We start from the raw sequence: 22,393 nt of genomic DNA, 5'->3' as shown, positions 1-22,393 counted from the left end.
CTAAAGTAAACCTTTTGTTAAAAAAGTTCACTGCAGTTTAAATACATTTAATACTTTAAAGACATTAAATACATTTAGATATTTCTATGAAGCACAAATGGCTAAGGATAAATTTCCAATTTATGTGCCTCAAATTTACTAGTAAAGATCTAATATATATATATGAATTCTAATATTAATTACTATCTGATATAAAAATATCCAATTATGACAATTTTTGAGTTTATCATTTTAATTTTTTAAATGCCAAATTCAATCCAATCCTCTGTTTTTTTTAATTCCTATTTGCAAAAATGTTCTACTACTCTGATCCTTTATTATTCTTCTGATTCTACATAATTCTCTTCATCACAAGTCCCCTTTGGCTTCCAATCTATGATCCTAGGAAGCTATCAATGTTGTCTGTTTTTATTTAACTTTGTCTTTAATTACATGCAATTAATTGAGTAAACAACATACCTAAGTGCATGATATATAACTTTATACCACATATTTTGACCTTTTATGAAGAATATATATATATATATATATATATGATATAAATTCATCATTTCCAGTGTCTAGAGTTATACCCACAATAAAAATTTTGTTGATTTTAATCTGTTTCCAAGCCTGTAATATGTTACCATTCTACATAATCATTCTGTTACTGAGATGAATCTGACCAGTTTCATATACCTCTGAACAATTATTTTTTAGTACAAACTATGATAAACCTTAGGTTGATTTTGAATGACTTCTATTTGGCTACTCAAAGTTTCACTGTCCACCCCAGCTAGCGGAAAATCCCCATAGTCACATTACATTGCTATGGCCCTGACTTAGAAATGGAATTATTCATCCTTTTCCTCTTTAGTAATTTTTAATGAATGGCTCAGGACAATTGAAGGTACACCATGACCCAACTTTTCTAGGTGAGAAGGACTGAACTCAAAGATACAGTACAGAATTCATCATTATGATGTTTCTTGGAATTAGAGATAATTTGTTACGAGGGAAAGTACAATGCAGGGGATATGAGGTGGAACCATCCCTTTGATATTAATTAGTGGTATAACTGTGAACAAGTGATTTAGCCTCTCTAAGCCTCAGTTTGCCCATTTGTAAAACAAAGAGGAAAAATCCCTCTAATACTCACCTTGTAGGACTGTTGTATGGATCAAATGTAATCAAGTAGTTGCTGCTTTGAAAAACCTTAAAGTACAGATTCCAAGTGTTATTACTGCCATTAGCTCTCCCTAGACTATAAGATTTCTTATACTCTATTGTCCTCTAAATTATATACCTAATCTAGACTATGAAAAAAGAAAAAGCAAGCAAAAAAAAATTGGGGGAAGATCAAAAGAATTCAAAGAAACAGAGCAAAAGTGCTAAAAACAATTTAACTGTGAATGTGATTTTTAAAAAGAGAGATAGAAATGCAACAATGAAATAATACCTCTCATGTATGAAGTTCCTGTCATTAAAAATGTTCAGAATTCCATAACTTTGTAATAGTTTACCTCCCCTCTGACTTAGAAATCTGGGAGAGAGAGACTTCAGAAATCATTAAGTTCACACCCCTGGGTTTCTTCTTTGTTTTGTTTTTGTTTTTTGAGAAGTTGGGAAAGATTTGGTCTAAACCTGTGATTCCAGTTGTATAGGGAATTCTTGGGGAATAAATTCCCTCTATCAATGCACACCCCTGCAAGTCAGCTTTAGAGAATGATCTGAGACATTAAAACATTGAGTGAATTACCCAAGAGGCACAGAGCCAATATAGTATGTATTGGAGTAAACCTTAAATCCAGGGCTTTTTGACTCCAGGAATAGCTCTCTCACTCCAGGATGTCATGCAAATTCTCCATCTTACTTTTGCAGATAAGGCTTAGAGAAGTTAGTTGTCTCAAACCACAGAATCAGCTTATAGAAGTACTAGGAATGGTACTCAGGTTTCTTGATTCTAATTCCAAAGTTCCATCTATGTATGATGTCATGCTGCCTAATCAAAAATAAAGCCACAGGATGGATAATGAATGGATTAGAATCTAGAGTAAGAAAAAAATCAATAAATGTAAGTCATGGCAGCAACGTTACTTAAAAGAATGCTGGGATTTTTAAGGATAAAAGAACAGCTCTGGCAGGTATCAAGAAATGGATTAGAAAGAGAAAGAACATGGAATATGCCCAATACCTTGCTTGATATTGAGGTCTTGAAAAATGTTCAATGGCAAAGAATTTTTCTCAGGTACATTGTAAATCCCGGCACCAAACAAAGATTTGCCCTCTGAGACAATCAAAACTCTGTAAGTGCCTTTTGAGATCAATCAATAAAAAGAACTTTATATAGATAACTGCTGAGTTTAGAACTTTAACAGCAGCTAATGTGCCCCAGATGGTATCTTACTGACCACTGAGGCCAGAATGGATAACCCTTTAACAGCAACCTTACAATGTCTCTAGTTCACAATGGTCTTTGTACTATGAGGCCCTTAGTTGTGAAAGGAAAAAAAGCAAGCAAGCAAGAAAGAAAGAAAGAAAGAAAGAAAGGAAGGAAGGAAGGAAGGAAGGAAGGAAGGAAGGAAGGAGGAAGGAAGGAGGAAGGAAGGAAGGAAGGAAGAAGGAAGGAAGGAAGGAAGGAAGGAAGGAAGAAAGAAAGAGAGAGAGAAAGAGAAAGAAAGAGAGAGAAAGAAAAAAGAAAGAAAGAAAGAAAGAAAGAAAGAAAGAAAGAAAGAAAGAAAGAAAGAAGAAAGAAAGAAAGAAAGAAAGAAAGAAAGAAGAAAGAAAGAAAGAAAGAGAAAAGGAGGGAGAAAGAGGGATAGGGAGGGAGAGGGAGAGAAAAAGAAGGAAGGAAGGAAGGAAGGAAGGAAGGAAGGAAGGAAGGAAGGAAGGAAGGAAGGAAGGAAGGAAATGTAGTCAACATTATGTTTACATTTACAAACCTTGATTAATTTATTGCCCTTAAAAAGAAAAAAAAATGTCCCAAATCATTTTCCAGAGACCTTTTTTGAAACTGTTCAATGCCAAAACTTTTTTTTAATATGAAATGAAAAGAAGTCTTAGTCAAAATGATTGTCTTAGTTTTAATGTATAGACTGCAGACACAGTGAAAAGAATAATGAGGCAGATTTCTCAGGTTTCCTAATGACTCAGATTGTTTTCATATTTTTGTCTTCTGTTTAGTCTATGTTGGTCAAAAAGGTTTGCCTGGAGTAAATACTAATTTTCCAATCTTGAATGAACACATAGTTCAGAAGTCAGTTGAAAATGTTTTCAGTGGATAATGATCTCAAGTATCTTACCACAGGTAATCCAATTGCCCATTTCTACCTCCAGGCAATCAGATCTAGATTTTGATTTAAAACTGAGAGGAAATATCCTCTGACATACAACAATCAGATTAATTAAATGAGATGGGGGAGGTGAGAGAAGGGCAGAAATTGGAGTAGAGGAAATACATTGCATTAAACTCACCTTCAAGTAATTCTGAAGTTCTTTCTTGAGGAATATTAAATTACCACAAGACCAATGTACTCCTTATGACATTTTATTTTACTGAAGCTTACTTACCCTGCTGACTACCATGATGCCATAGTAGGAACAACAAGATTAAAGAGGTCCAGATGGGCCTCTCTCCTGCCCCAATAGCTTAGTGTGAGACAGTGGAAAAATACTATTCAACATAGGAAACTGCTTCTTAAACAACTTTTCAACAATACATATGTTCCTAATACTTAAGGAAACCAGTCTCATACTCAGTCCAAACTTTAGCATGTGAATTGATGGCCTAACCTCAACTATTGCTTATATTGGTTTGTGGTTTCAACTGCAGGCAATTTTAATCCCTGTTTAGAGTGGTCAGAGTAAGCAAAATACTATATTTTAAGTTAGTGTGCAATGTGGGACATATGTGTATGTGTATGAATATGTGTAGTCTACATTTGAAAAGTGAGATCTCTGTTGTACCTGAAAGCTAATATCAATGATACCATTTTCATCCTGTTCCTACAACAGGCTCTTGCATAGTGTGGGTGGGGGACGATAATTGGAGAGAGGGAGAAGGTGATCATGGAGGGAATTAAAATGTGAAATGCTGATGCTTCACATACCTCATCTGAACTCATCTGAATGGTTTGAACAAAGTTCACCCCAGTTTTATTTCTGAATAAAATGGAATTCTTCATGAGTTTCCTTTTTGCTGCAAACCCTGAAGAAAAACTTCATTCTAAAGGCTTCCTATGTCATTAGCTTAAAGTTAATTCTTGATGAATGAAAATCATGCCAAAATTGACTAAACCAATGATAACTTTTTAGGCTCAAAAACACTGAATTTGGCAACATAAATGTTTTCAGTAAGGCAATTCCCATGAATATTTTAGACAGAATTTAAGAAAAATTAAATCCATGATTTTTACACTTGACATTTCAGGAAACACCTTATTTTTAAGTTTTTATTCTTTATTTTCATTTAAAAAAAGGATTAGGTGTAACTTATATGTATGTATGTGTATGTGACCACTGTGTATGACTGCATGCATGTATGCATGTGTGTGTGTGCACTGCCATGTGTATTTGCTGCATGTGTGTATGTGTGTATGTAATTAAAAGCCTAATATCTTCAAAAGTTAGGAATGGCTTGTGTCATTTCTTTTGTAAATCAAATATGTGTTCAATATTTATGTAATTTAGGATAGTTGAGCTAAGTTTACATAAAAGCAAATATTCAGTGCAAGACTGAAAAAAGTTCTACATGAAAATGTATATCATATAGACAAAACATCTGGAATGACTAAAGTTTTTACTTTTCATTTGGACATACTGATAATGTATAAACACATCCTTGGTGGATATTTTTTCAGTCTTTCTTTATATTTCTTGGAGAGTTCATCTGAGTAAATTTTGTTCAAATTAAAATTATTTCTGTTAGAATGCTTTTATTGTAACTAGTTATCTTGTTCTTGTACATTTGCCTACAACATATTTATATACACAGATGAATCTGTGGCTTTTCTAGATTTCAGAACAGGATATATATACTTCAAATATAGTGGCGATAATACTGACAGAAGAGTATTAAAAATCTGATTAATAATCTACATTCTCATCCTAAATATGTGACCCTGGAGAAGTCGTCCATCCTCTCAAGGCTGAGATTTTTTCATGTGACATTTATATAATATGTTCTCTGAAGTCTCTTTAAATGAATTCTCTGCCTCTGGATATTTGTATTTTTGTGTCCAAAGTGTACAATTAACATTGGAGGAAATCAATTTATTTGAGGATAAAAAAAACTACACTCAAAGTTTATGTTTCATATATTTGTAGCAATAAGCACTCATTTCTATTTATCCTTTCATGGTAAAGAAAATTAACTTAAAGAACTACTAAATGTATCACTCTGTAGTGTTAACATGTATCTTCTTGCTAAAATTCATCCAAACTGGGAACTTGCCAATTTAAATTAAACTTTCACATTTGGGTAGTTATTTCTCATAATTGTTTTAAGCAGAGGTACACAAACTGTTTATTAATTATGAAAGGATATGTACAAGCTGATACAAGTTCTTAAATTCTTTAAACAGATCGATATGGCAGATTATTTTTGCTCTGAAAACTTTATTTAAACAGTGTGTGAAAACTGTACAAAGTTTCCAATAATGGTAAAGTATTTGCAAAAATGTTGCACCTGGACCAGAGAGGAGTGAAGAGGGCAAAGGTCAAAACTAAGTATTAAGGCATTGACTAAACAGACTTTAGACTCAGTTGAAAAGTCCAGACATCCCCTGCAGTGTCATCTTACAACTCTGGTTTTCTTCTTTTCAAAATGTAGTAATCCATAAATACAACCAAATAACCAGCAGCTTAGTTTTCATTAAAAAAAAAAAAGCAAAAAAAAAAAATCCCTTTCATTCTTTCCACTTAACTTTGAGATTTGAAAATTAACCCCTCTATATCTATATTTTGACCAACCAAAAGGGAATTTCCCCCTCCTTGTCACTGTCATCACTCACATTTTAAGCTCTTCCCTTTATGTAGTCTGCATATTTATTCTCTGGAAATGATCAATTTATTTCAATGAAATCTCAATGTACTATTAATGATGTCCTGGGAGAATTCTGGACTGAAAAACAGCAATCAATATTTGTAAGATTACTTCACTGATTCATACAAATAAATATCCATAACTAGATTATAGATATACACTTGTACATCTCTACATATGTATTTATGTATGTATGTGTGTGTGTGTGTGTGTGTGTGTGTGTGTGTACTGGTGGAGTAGTTTTAAAAGAGTTCTAATTCAGATCTTCAACCTAACTAACTGTGTGACATTGGAGAAGTCATCTGTCCTCTCTGAACCAAGATTTCTCCATCTGGCATTTATACAATGTACTTTCTGAAGTCTGAGCATTTGTGTTTTTGTCTCCAGGATATACAATTAATAACAGTGGGAGAAATCAATTAACTTGAGAGAAAATAAATCTACCCAGAGTTTACTTCATTTATTTATAACTATATACACTATGTTTGTCATTCCATTGCAAAGAAAATTAATTTTTAAAAAATATTAAAGGTATCATTCTTTAGTATTACACACACACACACACACTTCAATCATTCTTTAGTAACACACACACACACACACACACACACACACACACACACACACACTTCAATTGATGTCTTCTTTAAAGATAGTTTTTAAAGCAAGAGGGGTTTTCAGAGCATTCCATGGCTTAAACCTTAAGAAAAAGCATATCTATCTTGGACAAATTATTAGAATTTCAGGTTATCCAATACAAAACTTGCTTTAAAATTCTTATTGACATTGTCACTTACTGGTTTTCTTAAATTCTTTGTTGATATAAGCAAGATTTTGTTTACTTTAGTGCAGCAGGAGCACTAACAGAAGACCTTTTAAGTAAAATCAGTTACCTCCCTTCAAGAAAGTTGCAAACTCTCTCTCAAATCCAGATAAAAAGAGAGCACTGATCAGATATCTTAATGTGGAAATAATACAGAGAAGAAAATATTAAAGCAGCAGCTGAGGACATTGGCCAGTCATTTCATTACAATGTGATTTTTCTTCTTTAGTATGAAGGATTGAGAATTTCAAGACATCAAAGATAGTTATAGCATTTACTAAGTCCCAGGCAGCCACATTTCCTCAAAATCATTATGAAGTTTTGAGGCTGAACCATAAGAGCCATTAAGGGCATATTAAAATTCTAAGTGGAGAAAGTTAGAATTAAGACAATGTTGGGAAATCTTTTATGTGTGGGATCATCAGGAACTGTGTAATGGATTATAGTTAGGCATTTGGAAATGGATAAAAATGAATTTCTCAGGGGAAGTAAAGAAGTCTTTCCCCCTCATGTTTTTGCCCCAAAATGTTGAGTATAGTCCCCCCAAAATAGAAAGCAAAATGGTTTCCTAGACAGCTATAGTATAATTATAATGACTGAATAAAAAGCTAGAGCTTTTTCTGGGAATAGGGAGAAAGCACTAACTGGTTCAAATTTCCAATATGAAATTAAACAAATTATTTAACTAAGCTGGATCTCAATTTCTTTACCCATAAAATGAGGGCTTTGGATTAAATGATCCCTGAGATCTCTTCTGGCTCTATATTTATGGTCTTATTATATCACTTATATGTAGATGTGATACATGTATGTATTCTGATATATTAATTAACAATAACCATAGGTAAAATGCAAAAATCTCTCCCACACACACATATAAATAAGTTTCAGGTGTCATTCTCCACTGGGATTCTCCATGATATTACTTGAATAGGGGTGATCAAAAGTAAATAACAATACAGGAACAACAGAAAAGAAAAGAACACAGCTTATGGTTCTTTTACCACATTAAAGCTTCAACATTATTATTGATACAAATTATGGTGCAAAACACATTTTAATAATTTTATCCAATGCTATTAGACATTGAATAATTATACAATCTGATTCATGGACAGCAAAAATGAGATAGAGAAAGACTCCATCAATAATAGAGATTATACATTCTACTTACTTCCTTTTCTCACCCTTTGACTGATTTCTGGCCTAAAGACCCATAGTAATTTTGTTCATTCTAGGAGTAAAAACAAAAACAAAACAAAAACAAAACAAAAACCAGTCAAATGAGATTTATTTTTTTTTCCAAATGGATTTTGCTTTTAATCATGATTTGACAATAGAAGTATGGCTATAGTATCTTACGTTTCATGGTAATACAAGTAAATGAAAAAGGCATGATGGAAACAAGGACTGTATCTTGTTTTATGTAGCATAACATCATATATGTACTCAGAAAACAATAGATATGGTTGCAACTTCTATATCATAAATACTTTGACTCCAGAAGATGGTAACTTAAAAAAAAAGTGTCTGTGTTTAGAATCATATAGGTAGCTTTAGGGTCAAGGAATCCTGAGATTTAGAGGTGGGAAAAAACCCCACAACAATAATTTAGAGAGAAATTCTAGACCAATGTTCTTCTTTTTACAAATAGGCAGACTAAGATCCAGACTTAATAAATGCCCTGTCTGAGGTCCCATTGGGAATAAATGGTATGACCAACATCAAATCCAAATTTTCTGATTCCAGATATAGGGTCCATTTCATTATGCCACATTGCCTGAACTACTTTCCTGTTTCTGTTAAAATTCATTTTTTGTGATAAACTTTTCAGTGCTACTTTTATCATTATTGTAAGAGTTAACAAAATGAAAATGTAACACATTCCTGTACATAAGGGTATACAGATGAGGCTGTGAAATTTTTAACAAAAAAGTTATTTATTCTCAATTTGGCTTGAAAATAAAGTTTCCCCCAAATTTAAGAGAGCAGTGTTGGGTATCTACATTAAGATCTGTTCGATAGCAGCTAGAATTTAAAAAAAAATACATTTTCCCCTCCTTCAATCCCCTTAACCTAAAATTATGATTTTTACATACGTAGGAAATTAACAGATGAAAATCTCAAAAACATAGATCAGTCATTTTTTCTCAAAATATATGATCATATATACTTGTAAAATATATTGAAGTTGAGATATAAATCTTTCTTGTCCTATTGTTCCAAAGCCTAGACTCCTATTAACATTTTTTTTAAATCCCTGAGGCTTTTTCTAACTCAGTGTATTATTCAGATTTGATATTGGCCCAAGTCCAAATAATGTAGTTACCTGGAGAGTAATCTAAATTTCCACTTAAGTCCATTCTCAATTTTTTTTAAAGTTGGAAAGTTATGTTATAGTCCCCTTTTAGGAGTGACCAAGATCAGCACAGCTGAGTAAATAACTACCCAGAAGTATAAAACAAACAACTATTTTTTGATGTATAGCATTTTTAATGTAACTAATTCACTTAACAGACATAAGTCAGTAACTCCTAATCATGGCATTTTCTGTCTTTTTGATGTACTTCATAGATGTTCAAACTAAGAATATATAAGTGAACTCTGTTAAGCCTTATTAAATGAGAACACCATTCTTGCATACCATGCTATTACTTGCTAAGGCTAATTCCAAATGCCTGGGTAATAACATCATGAAGAAGCTATAGCCCAAGCTTTTTCCCTGGACGGAATAAGCTTCTGGAGTCAGCATTTTAGTTAAGCAGATTTCTTTCTCCCTTCCAAATTAAACTATGTATGTGTGCACACATACATCCAAAATGATCCCTTCCTGTAACTTCCTGTCATCATTTCTGGGTGACTTCAGGAAATTCATCACATTTTAATATATTCACAGCCTATCTCAACCAATACAACAAATTTTCTTTTTCTTCTCCTTTTTGTTTCAGAGAATTAACTCAGAACCTGTTTGTCCAGATGGCTGAGAGAGACTGTGTGTACATGTATGAGAACCATCTCCTGATTACTGGTGTTGAAAGGGCAGAAGCAGTGACTTAAGTGATTTACATTAGGAATTAGGTAGTTTTGTAGTCATAGCAAAACTAATATAAATTAAATATTCTTAATTATTTTGGCTCTGGCTAGTAAAGGCAAAACACAAAGGCAAGATTGATGCAGGCAACCTCACAATGGCCCTACTGATTTCTCTACTGGCCCTTCCTCTGCACATGGTCAATTAGAATTGAAAATCCTGTGCTGATTTCATTCGCTGGAATTTTTAAGCAGGTCAGGAAGAAAGATGTTATTGAAAGGAAAAGTCTCATCTAAATAAGAAAGGAGCACGTGGCCATCTGGTCTAGCTATACCATGCAGAAATTCATTTACATTTGCTTGTAGTTTTGATGTTTGGAATGATGATACTGAAAAATGAACCCCAAATGTGTTTGTAGTAAATAACCCAAATGTGTGTGCTTTTAAAAAAAATCTAGGAAAATGCATGGCAAAGTCCATTTCCTATCTGTGATGCATGAGTCCATTTGACCCCAGTGCCTCTCTTAGCTTCACTGAGGTTCTGGCCCTAAAACTTTCAATCATTGTCAGAGCACTTTTGCTCCATGAACATATCAACAGAGCAAGTGATCTGCTGAAAGTTGTGCAAAGAATCTCAAACTGTTTCCATTCCATGAAAATCTGAATTTATACTTAGGAAAATGTTAGCGGAAAAAAGTTTCTTCATTCTCTTGATGTTCCCATGTATTCTACACACAAAGCAATATTGTTTATAGTTCAAAGGAGTATTCTGAGGGGAAAAAAAATCCAAGTCTATACATAAATGCTAAGTTACTTTTTATAAACCACATAGTGAGAGTTTGGGGGATGAGGGGAAAAAAAAGAAAACTTAGATTCAGAGAATATTTTTAGCAAGTGCAATAATTAGAGTCAGATGTGTACCTATATAATTCAAAATTAATATTTTAGAAGATGCATGATATACAATAAATACACAATGATCAAAATATTTTTCTAGGCAGATATTTATATGTGCTGCTCTAAGTATAAGTTGATTTCTTTATCCAAGTCTTGTTCAGCTAATATATAGAAATTTAAACCATAAAACCCATCTTAAAGTCTGGTTATCCTATCACATGCCAAAACCCATCTTAAAGTCTGGTTATCCCATCATATACCAAAGATAAATAAATAAATAAATAAACTTCTTTGTCTATTAAAAAAAAAACATCATCTGCAAAATTTACATTTATTTTTAGAGGAGAGCAATCTTTACTGTAAGGAAAATGCAGAAAATGATGGTCAAGGAAAAATGCATTCTAACATAACGTTAAACATATGCATTTTTATATATCCCCAATGTTACAAAGCATTGGTGCATTTATCCATTCAGTTATGTGTAGTCTGCCATTTCCTATGAAACATTAGCATTGTGTAAGAGCAAACTGTACTCTCATAAATTGTTCTTTCTCAATAATGCACTGAAAAACTATTTGTTCTTCAGTTGGAGTTACGTAGTCTGATTATTTCAATCAAGGCCATTATCTTCATTTCTTTGAAAGATGCCTTTTAGTAACCTGTACCCCCACTGAGTGGTTCTGTGTGCTGTTGTCACAAAGTAGCTGAAAGTTCAATCCTACTGTTTATCCATTTTTCTTTCTTTAATAATCCAAATGAGTTCTGCAGCTCTCACAGGCAGAACTTTGAGGCTTTCTTAGAAGAACTACCCATGGAGAGATTACAAATTGAGGCCTAAGTGCTTGTCCAAAAAGTTACATATTAGTTCAGAGTCTTCCTACCTAGAATGTCACCCAACTTGTATGACCTGTTCTGTGCCTAAGTTCAAAATGTATCCTCTGATAAAGTTATGTCTTAAGGAATAACCCTTTTCAACAGGAGGACAATCATTTGTTTTAATTTTTAAAGATCACATTGACTTGGTAAAATTGATCTCTTTAATATATAGAACACTTTACAAATACTTTGAAAATCCTAATAAAATATATGCTTTTCTGCAATTGAAATATAACAAAAAATTCTGAGATAATGTTCTAACTTTTAAAAATGAAATCATATATGTATGTGTATTAAATATTTAGAACTATTTTCTACTAATTATATGTAGTATTTCTATAAGCATATTTGTATGTGCATTCTAATTTCTTAATAAAATTCAGTGGACTTTTAGGAAAATAACATTGTTATACTTTTAAAAATACATGTTATCAAAAGAAAGAAGAATGTAAATAGCAACTGTAAATTATAACTCCTTTAAAAATTTTAGAAAATAAATACAGGAAATTTACCAGTCCATTAAAAAAATTTAATCCACCCTCTATCCAATCAAGATATGTGCAGATAGTAAAACACATGAAATCATCATTCTTTACAACTCATTTCGCTTAACATTTTTGTTCCTTTATGAAATGGCTCTTAACAGGGTACATTTTAGAGCATTTCACAATTTTACTTAGCAAGAAAAAGCAAAATAAAATCAATAAATGCCATTGTATTTGGTATCTTTTATTTCAGAAAACCTGAAAATTCTTTTTAAAATCTTTTATTTCTATTTATGTCACTGAATTTAGTCACCTCTAGAGTAGAAATGAACATTCAACCATTACATTAACAAAGCAGTCTAGAATCAGGGAAGCTGCCTGACTATCTTTGTGATAAACATGACCATAATGCCATATGGACACATCTTCAAGAGATGGCCAAGATTCTAATACGCTTTGCCTGTGGATGTAGTTTAACCCCACAAATACTTGAACTTCTTATGGACAGCACATCCAATTGATGGACATTCAATGATTGGAAATGCTTCCAATGAAGGCAAATTTGGAGGAGTAATGACATCACCTGAAAATCTGGATCTCTTTCTGATGTAACTGCATGAGTATTCGGGGAGGAGGGAAGGAAGAGAAAAGGGAGAGAGAGATGGTAGAGAAATGGAGTGTGGGAAGACAGAGGAAAGAGAGGGAAAAATCGAAGTTGGGAGGGGAAAGGAAAGAGAGAGAGAGAGAGAGAGAGAGAGAGAGAGAGAGAGAGAGAGAGAGAGAGAGAGAGAGAGGAGAGAGGAGAGAGCACTTCATTCTTTCATTAATGGCATCATCAGCTATGCATAATCTTCTGCAAGATGTGGAAGTCTATCCATTAAACTCTGACTTTTTGCAGCTTTCCTACTGCAAGCTTCATTCCAACCATTCTTACTGTGCTTTTATAGGCAAATGATTCCTTGTGGAGCAATGTATTGATAATACTAAATAATCCAGATGTGGAATGGCATTAGGGAATTGGTTTCTAAATCAGATGAATCAGGCGGGGGTATATGATATGCTGCATGAGCTGTTGGGTCTCTGGGGACTTGGGGAACGATGGAAAAGGCATATGGTTGGGGGGGGCGATGAAAGGGTTAAAATCAAGGCTGCCCAGGGTAAGAGAAAGGGGATATTGTTGTCTTTAATCTTTCCGCAGTGTGTGTAAGACTCCCATCCCTGATCTGCACATAGCAGTGGAATAGGCTTGGCATGCATTGCTGCGTGCAGGCTCCTTGATTGTAGAGAAGGGAGGAAAAAAAAAAAAAAAACCTGGCTGGACTCCAGACAGGGCTAGAGCTCTGTTGATCATTATGTCTAGCCTTCAGGTGTCTCAGCTCACAGTGGGCGGTGGTGGGGGGAGGTGTAGATAACATGAGGGCAGACAAAGAAAATTAAATGGTGTATTTTTAAAAGATTATGTGAAAATTCACGTCAAAGTCCTGCTTCAAAATTAATCCTAAAGTCTCAGTGCCTCCCTCCTCTCCCCAATTAGAACACACAAGCCTCTGCTGGAGCAGATTTATTTAAGCCATAATTAGGAATGTCTGGAGCCCTTCAATAATTTCTTTTATTAGTTCATTTTTAAAAAAAAATCACCAAAATAACCTTACCCTTACAAACTCTTCTTTTCTTCCCATGCTTTGTTATTGAGTAAGCTCTGATGCATCTACGAAAAACAGATTTGATTTCACCCCCCACCTCCCTTCACTAGCACCCCCAGGAGACTTTTAGCATGCAACTTTTAAAAGATTTCGACAATTCTAGAAGTAAAGGCAAAATGCCCTAATAGATTACATTATCTGAGTGTAGAAGGCATACGTGAACAGCATCTTTTACCTATTTGGCTAGGTTTTCTTTTCTAAGGATAAAACTAAGTGCTTTTTTTTTTTTTTTTTTTGCTTCTATTTGAAGTCCATAAATCTTACATGGAAAGCAACTTACATGCTAATCCTATCTTTTTTGCTAGCCAGAAAAGATGAAAGAGAAACCCAAAATTATTTTTCTGTCTGGCAATCTTCTGTAAAGAAGCTTCCTTCCCCCCCCCCCCCACTCCACCCTATTAGGAATTTCAGGGGGGAAAAATTCTTTATACATGGAGGACTGGAATCTGAGACATTAAAGCTGTCTCTCCAGTCTACCATTACATTGACCAATTTCAGACTCCTGTAGAACTGTTTGGTTTTTATTTCTTATTTTAAAAATAAGCTTTGAAACCCTTCCACAACTATAAATACTATAAAAATGGAGAGGGCGGTTAAAAAAATAAATAGAAAGCCAGCCCTGGCTTGGATCCATTGTTCAAAATTTAAGAGCTATTTGCCCCCAAGTGCCTTAGCTGTCTTTCATTGCTAATTATAATAACTGTCAGATGTCTGGAAAGTCTACAGTGCCCTTGTCAGAAGAGTCAGCAAAGTTTGTCTTTTATTTTTCTTGGGGACAGATCAAACCTGATTAGATACAGAGACCAAATAGAAAAGAACAAAATACATATGTGTCTGCCTTCGGTTTTCCTTATGAACAAAGCGGCACATAGCTATGTTCTGCTGTGCAGCCCTCATGTAGCTACCCTAAGGGATGACTGACTTTTATTTTTTGTTCTTTTATCTTTATTAGACCGAAACAGACAACATCTGGCCAGCAATGATTTTACTAGTAATTTGTATTCTTCTCAATATCCACAATCACAGATAGAGGTGTTTTTTTTTTTTTTAAGTCTCATATACTTTTTGCATATGGCATATAAACTATTTAAATCAGGGCACTTTATGAAAAAAAAAATCATACTTACAATTTCAAACCGCTTAGCTTGTGAATTTCTTGTTACTGGATGGCAGAATTAGTCTGGTCCTTTTCTGATGCAGGTGCAGAATTCCAGTTTTTTATGCCTGAGGAAGGCAGAAAAGTGCTTCATAAAGTCACTCCCAAGTCAGCCACTTGTGCTCAGACATCCCATTGCTTCTGTGAAAGCTGTACTATCTGCAGTTCTGAATTGAACTAAATTACAGCCCATGTGAAAGACAGGGGAAGGCAGTCATGTGGGACACACGCAGCTACCCTATTGGTCACAAAGACATAACTTAGGCATTCTGCCTTTTTCACCATTGGTTAATAGTTAAAACTGAAAGCATCTAGGTCCACCTAGTGAGCTTATTTTCCTTTATGTGTGGAAGAATGACTGTAGGATTTTACAGTGACAGAATTAGTTAAGAAAGAGACTGAAGTCATCTTTCAAGAGACTGGTGGGTGGGGATTGGAAAGCTAGCTTGTTATTTTTTGTGGGTTTTTTTTTTTTCCTTCAAGACTTCCCCCTCCCTCAAACACACACACACACACACACACACACACACACACACACACACTCACTCACACCCTTCTCTTTTCCTGCAATCTTGCCTGTTCTTTGCCTATCAAGAAAGCTTTCTTTTTCAGTTAACTTTGGCAGCAGCAGAAAGCAAGGAAATCAGTATTATGTTGCCTTCAAAAAATTCAGTCCCAACCGAAGTCCTCAATATTTTCAAAGAAAATCATTTCAAATTGATCATATTTTGATGACTGCTCTGGTTCTATTGAAGTTCCAAGCTGCCTGACCAGTGTTCATTAGTGTCACTATCCTAAAGCCTACTTCCTTTGTGAATAACTGTTAGTGTACTAGAAAGCAGGAACTCTAAGCATCTCTATATCATTCTTGGATATGTACCACACAATAATGGCAGTGGAAGAATTAGAATTAGAATTAGAATCGGCCAGAAATAGGGAAAGCCATGAATTCTATCACTATGGAGCAATTTTCTTCATTTGTCTAATTGGATGATGTAAAACTAAACAAAATGATCTCGCAGATGACATAAAAGACCTTTCAATTTTTTATGATATTTAAAAGTATGGTAGATTTTTTTTTTACAATCTCCACTCAAGACTGTAAATCGTATAACATTCAATAATCTTCAAGGGTTTGTGTGAGTATGTGTTTGTTGGGGTTTTTTTTTGTTTGTTTGTTTTTACAAATTATGGCACAGCAATCATATTTATCTTCCATATAAACTTATTTTCAGAGTTATATATAACCTAAATTTACATGTCCATGTTTTGGAGAAATATTCTCCAAACCAGCAATGTTCTCCCATAGATCTAGGTCAGGATTTTCTCCATGGCTTACTGAATTTTCATATTTTTGCATAACCATAATAATATGATTTAAATTAAAATACATTGCACTGATTGTGGATAGTGGATTATAGAAACTGTTTCTGGGACTGAAATTATAACTCAGTTTAACTGAGGAAGCAGTTTAACTGAATCTCCCTGAGATTATTTATATTTCTTCAGAAAATAAAGAGAATACCTTTGGCTGTGGACTACAGTGGCAGCTGCTGTCACAGGGTAGTGTATGTTGTCTGTGATGTGGAAAATTTGGGTCATGCTTAGTATTATGCTGTCTTTTCCTAGTAGATTCAGAGGTAGCATTATTTCTTTGGCATACATGATTGAGTATGCTTAAATTAAGGCTGGACTGGACACAGGGCTGCAAAGTATCAAGTTTACCATCAGAGTCTTCTTTATCATATTCTCACATCATGATGTTAGATTAACTTAGTTACACACTGTCTTCAGGCTAACAACTGAGTCCCTGGAGTTCCTTCATGTAATCCCTCTTCCCATGTAATCTAGCCTTCCCAGGAGACACTGAAATTATTGCTTCCTCTTTAGTCTGCCCTACTCTCCCAGTTCCTCAACTAGATTGTAGGGGATTTTGGGGACGTGGGTTATACATCACTGAATCCTTTTGAGGGACAAGGACAACACTTTGCATATGATAAGCATTCAATAAATGCTTGTTGAATGAATGAATGGATTCCATTAGTGATTGGCTCTTAGTGAGAAAAGCAATTTGGTAAACTAACTGACAATAATGTCAGGTCCCAGCTCTGCTGGTGATGAGAAGCAATTAATAGGCTTAGAGGGTGACAATCCTTCTTTGCAGGGTTGAGGGGCAAGGGGGTGGTGGTGGGAAGGTATGGTCCCAGCCATGGTTCAAAAGGGTAAACAGAATCTGAAGGCAGTCTAACCAAAGAGTTCACTGAAACAAAAAAGATTAATGGCAACAGGCAGGAGTTGTAAAACAAAGACTGAGCAACACAAAATCAGCAAAAATCTCTGAAGGTAAGGAATGACAAGAAACAGTAGATGCTTGTCTCACACTGAACATTTTCCCTCTCCCACCCAGCAAAGTATTCTTTGGGGGGGAGTTTACTATCGGCTTCTACCTACTTCCAATCAAGTATATTGGACCAGAACAAAAAAAAAAATCTCTAGCAAAAATAACTCTCAGGATATTTGTACATTAAAGAAAGTACTTTCAGAAGCCAATAACAAACCAGAATAATGAATATTCTGTGGTAGAATTTCAGATACAATAATAAATAAATAAGTGAGATGTTTGGGGACAGGAGAACCTCCCCATAGTCGTTCATAAATCATATAAAATAAACCTCCAACTGTTCTGTCTATACAATTCCTGACAGTCTTAGGTTTAAACAGATTTATATTTCCCCATGTCATGTGTTTAAGAAGGGATAATATCTGGTGGTATTATAGAAAAAGTCATGGACTAGGAGTCAGGGAAATGTGGGTTCAAATTCCATCTTTGATATTTTTTAGTGGCATCTTGGGTAAAAAGCTTCTTAAACTTTTTTCCTCTTGCCACTCCTTTTTGCATGAGAAATTTTTACATGACTCCAGATATGAAGGTATATAAAACAGATATACAAATCAGATATCTACTGATAACAAATAAAAATTTTTGACCCCCCCACATTCAATGGGGTTGTAAACCATGTTGTAAGAAGCTTTGGGATAAATCATTTCAAAGCCTCAATTTCCTCATTTGTAAAAAGGGAATCTTTAACTTAGACTCTGCTTTGGATAGTCTATATATTTTAATATTCACAGGACTTTGATAAATATACAATTTCATGGTTTATTTCATATTTACTCAGAGGGAGAATAAATAAAATTTTCTTTTTCATTACAACCTGATCATATCTTGAATGATTTTGACATTCAAAAAGGACACCGTGTATAAAAAGAGCATTTTGTTTTATCAAATAATACTCTTTTTTCCTATTAAAAATAAAACATTGTGCATCTCCTATTCACTATATTTTTAGTTAGTTAAGTGATTATTAAGATGTGGTCTACTATAGCATATAATTTGTGAAAGCTTGCCTACTGCCTTCTAATGTCTCAATCAAGGATACTTTTAATGTGTATGTACATCGTACATACAAACTCCAAACTGATATCTCTTAAACACAAGCCTAATTATGTTATTCTCCTGCTCAAGAAATTCCAGTGGCTTTCTATTGTATCCAAGATAAAATCAAACTATTTATTTCTATCAGAAGAATGCTGGGACTGGAGTAAAAAGATACTGAGTTCAAATTCTACCTCAGACACTTAATAGCTATACAACTATATAGTCACTGGGAAAGTGACTTACTCTCTATTTGCCTCAATTTCCTCAAAATGGAAAAAAAAATATTTAAGTATTCATTATGGGCCAAGATAAGTCTGAGGGAACAAAGGAAGGAGGAAAAGAAAAGGGGAAAATATAATCTTTACCCTCAAGATGTTCACAATTTAATGAAAAAAAAAACAACATGAAGACAATTATGTATAAATAACATATAAACAGAATGACTTGAAATAATTATAATTAGAAGAAGCTAGTATTAAGTAGGGTCAGGAAAGGCTTCTTGAAGAAGATGGGATTTTTAGCAGAGAAATAAAGAAACTAGGAAAGTCAGAAGATGAGAGAATTCCAAATATGGGTATAGCCTGTGAAAATGCCCGGAGTCAAGAGATGGCATGTTTTGTAAAAGGAAAGACAAGAATTTCTGTTAGTGGATCATACAGTGTTAGGTAAAAGAATAAGGAATAAGAAGATGAAAAAATGGGAAGGTCCATTTTCGGAAAGACTTTAAAAGCTAAATAGAAAAGTTTTATATTTGATCCTAAAGGTAATAGGGAACTGATAGAATTTTGCTAAATTAATGGGTAATATGGTTAGTCTCCTGCTTTAAGAACAGCACTTTAATTGTTGAGTAGAAAATGGACTGATTTGGGGAGACACTTTAGGCAAGATAACCAACCAGTGCAATAATACTATTGCAATAGTACATGTATGAGGTGATGAAGGCCTATATCAAGATGGTGGGAAAGTTAGAAGAAAGAAAAGTTAACTTTTTTGAGGGGGGGGGGTGTAAAACCCTAAACCAAAAGTTCCTTCTGGGACTTTATCTTCTAGTCAACTAGCATTGTCTACTATGTGCCAGGCACGGGGTTAGAGCTGAGAATATAAAAAACTGCAAAAACCAAACAATTCTTAATATCAAGGTGTTCTTGTCTTGGGGGGGGGGAGCACCATGAAAATAATTGGGTACAGGATAAATTGGCAGTAGTTTCAGAGGAAAGATTAAAGACTGGGAAAAGTTTTCTGCAGAAGCTATGTCTTTAGCTGAGACCTGAAAGTTATGAGTCAGAAAGAGGTGAGGAGGCAGAGCATTTCAGGCTTTGGACAGACACTGAAAATTCCCAGACTGTAGAAATGAAATGTGGTATGAAAGGTATATCAGGGAGACTGGTGTCCTTGGATTTTAAAGCATGTGGAGGGGAGGCAGCTATTTTTTTAAAAAGCCTAGAAAGGTAGCAATGGTCCAAGTTATGAAACGCTTTAAAAACCAAATAAAAGGAAATTTACAATTGTTTTTGAAAATAATAGGGAGTCACTGGAGTTTCTTGAATGGGAGAGGAGGAGATATTGAAGGATGGGATATAGGCAAATCTGTACTTTAAGATCATGCTGACGGTTTAGTGAAGAATGGACTGTTGTTGCACAGATTATCTCAGGTTTGGAGTCAGGATGTTAAGAAAGGTCTTTGTCCTTGACTGGTGTTCAGTATGGACTGGAATGTAATTCTTCCTCACATTTTCCCTATTAAAGTCTTTAGTTCCACCAAGGCTCAACTCAATGCTACTTACATCATAAGGCTTATTCAATGGCCACATTGCTAGAGTTACCCACCCCTGCCATGTCCCCATTACTTTTAATGTATCTTGGTTTCATAAGAATTTATCTATGTAATCGCTGTTCTCCTCCAATAGGGGGAGAAAAAACTTCTTGAGGGAAAATACTATTTGTTTCTCTCAGAAGAATGCTGGGATTGGAGTAATAAGGTACAGAGTTCAAATTCTACATCAGACACTTAATAGTTGTATGGCTCTGGGCAAGTGAATTAATCTCTATTTGCTTCAATTTCCTCAAAACTGAAAAAAAAAAAGAGATAGAAGATAATGGCAGTTATCCCAGAATTGGGGGATTAAATGAGATAATTTTTATAAAAGTATTTAACACAGTATTTAGTACATAGTAGGTATATAAACATTTATTTCCTTCTTCCTTCTTTGCCTTCCAAGAATTTTACACAGTGATTGACATATAAAAGAGATACTTAATAGTTGTTTATCAAATATGGTTTCTGATGCTAGGACCACATCTAAAATCTTTTTGGGATGGTAGGACCTTGAAGTCCATTCAAATAGCCTGTGAGAACCCAGAACTTTCTGTATTACACAAAAAGGCACTCAGAGGATGACTTTGTGGCAGCTTCACAAGTTGTAGTTATTTAATAAGTGCTCAAAATGAATTGTTAGTTTGTATCTCTGTGATCAATGATCCTAAATTGTTTGCTGCTACAGAAGTCCATTTCTTTAAAGTTAATATTCACCTTGGAATTTTGTATGGCTAAATATCATGGGAAGCTATCATCTCAAAAGAATCAATATTGTTAGTGACCAACAGGCAATGGAAATATGATGGGTATAAGTTAGCTGCATCACATTTTTAGTGATAATGTTTACATAAGAAATGACATAAAACCCTAAGGATCTTCATGATGAAAAAGGTGGGGTGCCAATGTAATATTAAGGACAAGAGATAGCTCAAATTCTACCAATATCCTTCAGATAGGGGAGAGAGAGACAGAGAGATAGATAGAGTAGATAGAGACAGACACACACACACACACACACACACACAGAGAGAGGGGGGGGGAAGGGAAGAGAAGTGAGGGGAGAGAGAGAGGGAGGAGAGAGAAAGAGAAAGAGAGAGAGAGAGAGAGAGAGAGAGAGAGAGAGAGAGAGAGAAAGGAGAGAGAGGGGGGAGAGAGAGAGAGAGAGACAGAGAGAAGAGAGAGAGAGAGGAGAGACAGAGATAGAGACAAAGAGACAGAGAAACAGAGATACAGAAACAGAGACACAGAGACACACAGAGAGACACACACACACAGAGAGAGACAGAGGGGGGGGAGAGAGAGAGAGAGAGAGAGAGAGAGAGAGAGAGAGAGAGAGAGGAGAGAGAGAAGGAGAGAGAGAGAGAGAGAGAGAGAGAGAGAGAGGAGAGAGAGAGAGAAGAGGAGAGAGGGGAGAGAGACAGAGAGAGGGGGGAGAGAGAGAGAAAAGGAGAGAGAGAAACAGGAAAGAGGAGGAGAGAGAGAGAGAGAGAGAGAGAGAGAGAGAGAGAGAAAAGGAGAGAGCGACAGGAAAGAGGAGAGAGAGAGAGAGACAGAGAGAGAGAGAGAGAGAGAGAGAGAGAGAGAGAGAGAGAGAGAGAGAGAGAGAAGAGAGACAGACAGAGATAGAGACAAAGAGACAGAGACACAGAAACAGAGACACAGAGACATACAGAGAGAGACACACAGAGAGACAGAGAGACAGGGGGAGGAGAGGAGGGAGAGAGAGAGAGAGAGAGAGAGAGAGAGAGAGAGAGAGAGAGAAGAGGGGAGAAGAGAAGAGGAGAGAGGGGAGAGGGGAGAGGGGAGTGGAGAGAAGTGGAGAGGGGAGAAGACAGAGGGAAGAGGGGAGTGGGGAGAGGGGAGAGGGCAGAAAGAGGGAGAGAGGAAAGAGGGGGGGGAAGGAGGAGGGGAGGGAGGGAGGGAAGGAGGAAGTGGGGAAAGAGAGAATAACCTTCAAACAAATCCTGTGAAGTAAGGTCTATATCTAAGTGCTTTAGTAGGTGGATCTAGACAGAATTTTATCACATTTAAATGCAGTCTTCAAGTCCCAAATTAATAGAGGTTCCTTTTTGGTATCTCTATATGTATGTATAAAGGGGAAGCAGAATCTGTGTTTGTGAGTCCTACAGAATACTGGGCTTATGAT

The 22,393-nt window shown here is 35.1% G+C and overlaps 1 long non-coding RNA gene across 1 annotated transcript in view; it reads right to left on the bottom strand.

Annotated features, from left to right (window-relative positions):
• Positions 1–15,167, bottom strand: part of LOC127562752 (uncharacterized) — a 73,755-nt gene extending 58,588 nt beyond the window's left edge. The window contains exon 1 of the long non-coding RNA XR_007953808.1: positions 14,964–15,167. This is a non-coding gene — a long non-coding RNA (uncharacterized LOC127562752). The remainder of the gene's footprint in view (positions 1–14,963) is intronic.
• Between the last annotated feature and the right edge of the window lie 7,226 nt (positions 15,168–22,393).

The sequence above is a fragment of the Antechinus flavipes genome, chromosome 4, assembly GCF_016432865.1.
Source record: "Antechinus flavipes isolate AdamAnt ecotype Samford, QLD, Australia chromosome 4, AdamAnt_v2, whole genome shotgun sequence".
NCBI lineage: Eukaryota > Metazoa > Chordata > Mammalia > Dasyuromorphia > Dasyuridae > Antechinus > Antechinus flavipes.
Note: the sequence above shows the minus strand (reverse complement) of the source record. Positions and strands in the feature narration are given on the sequence as shown.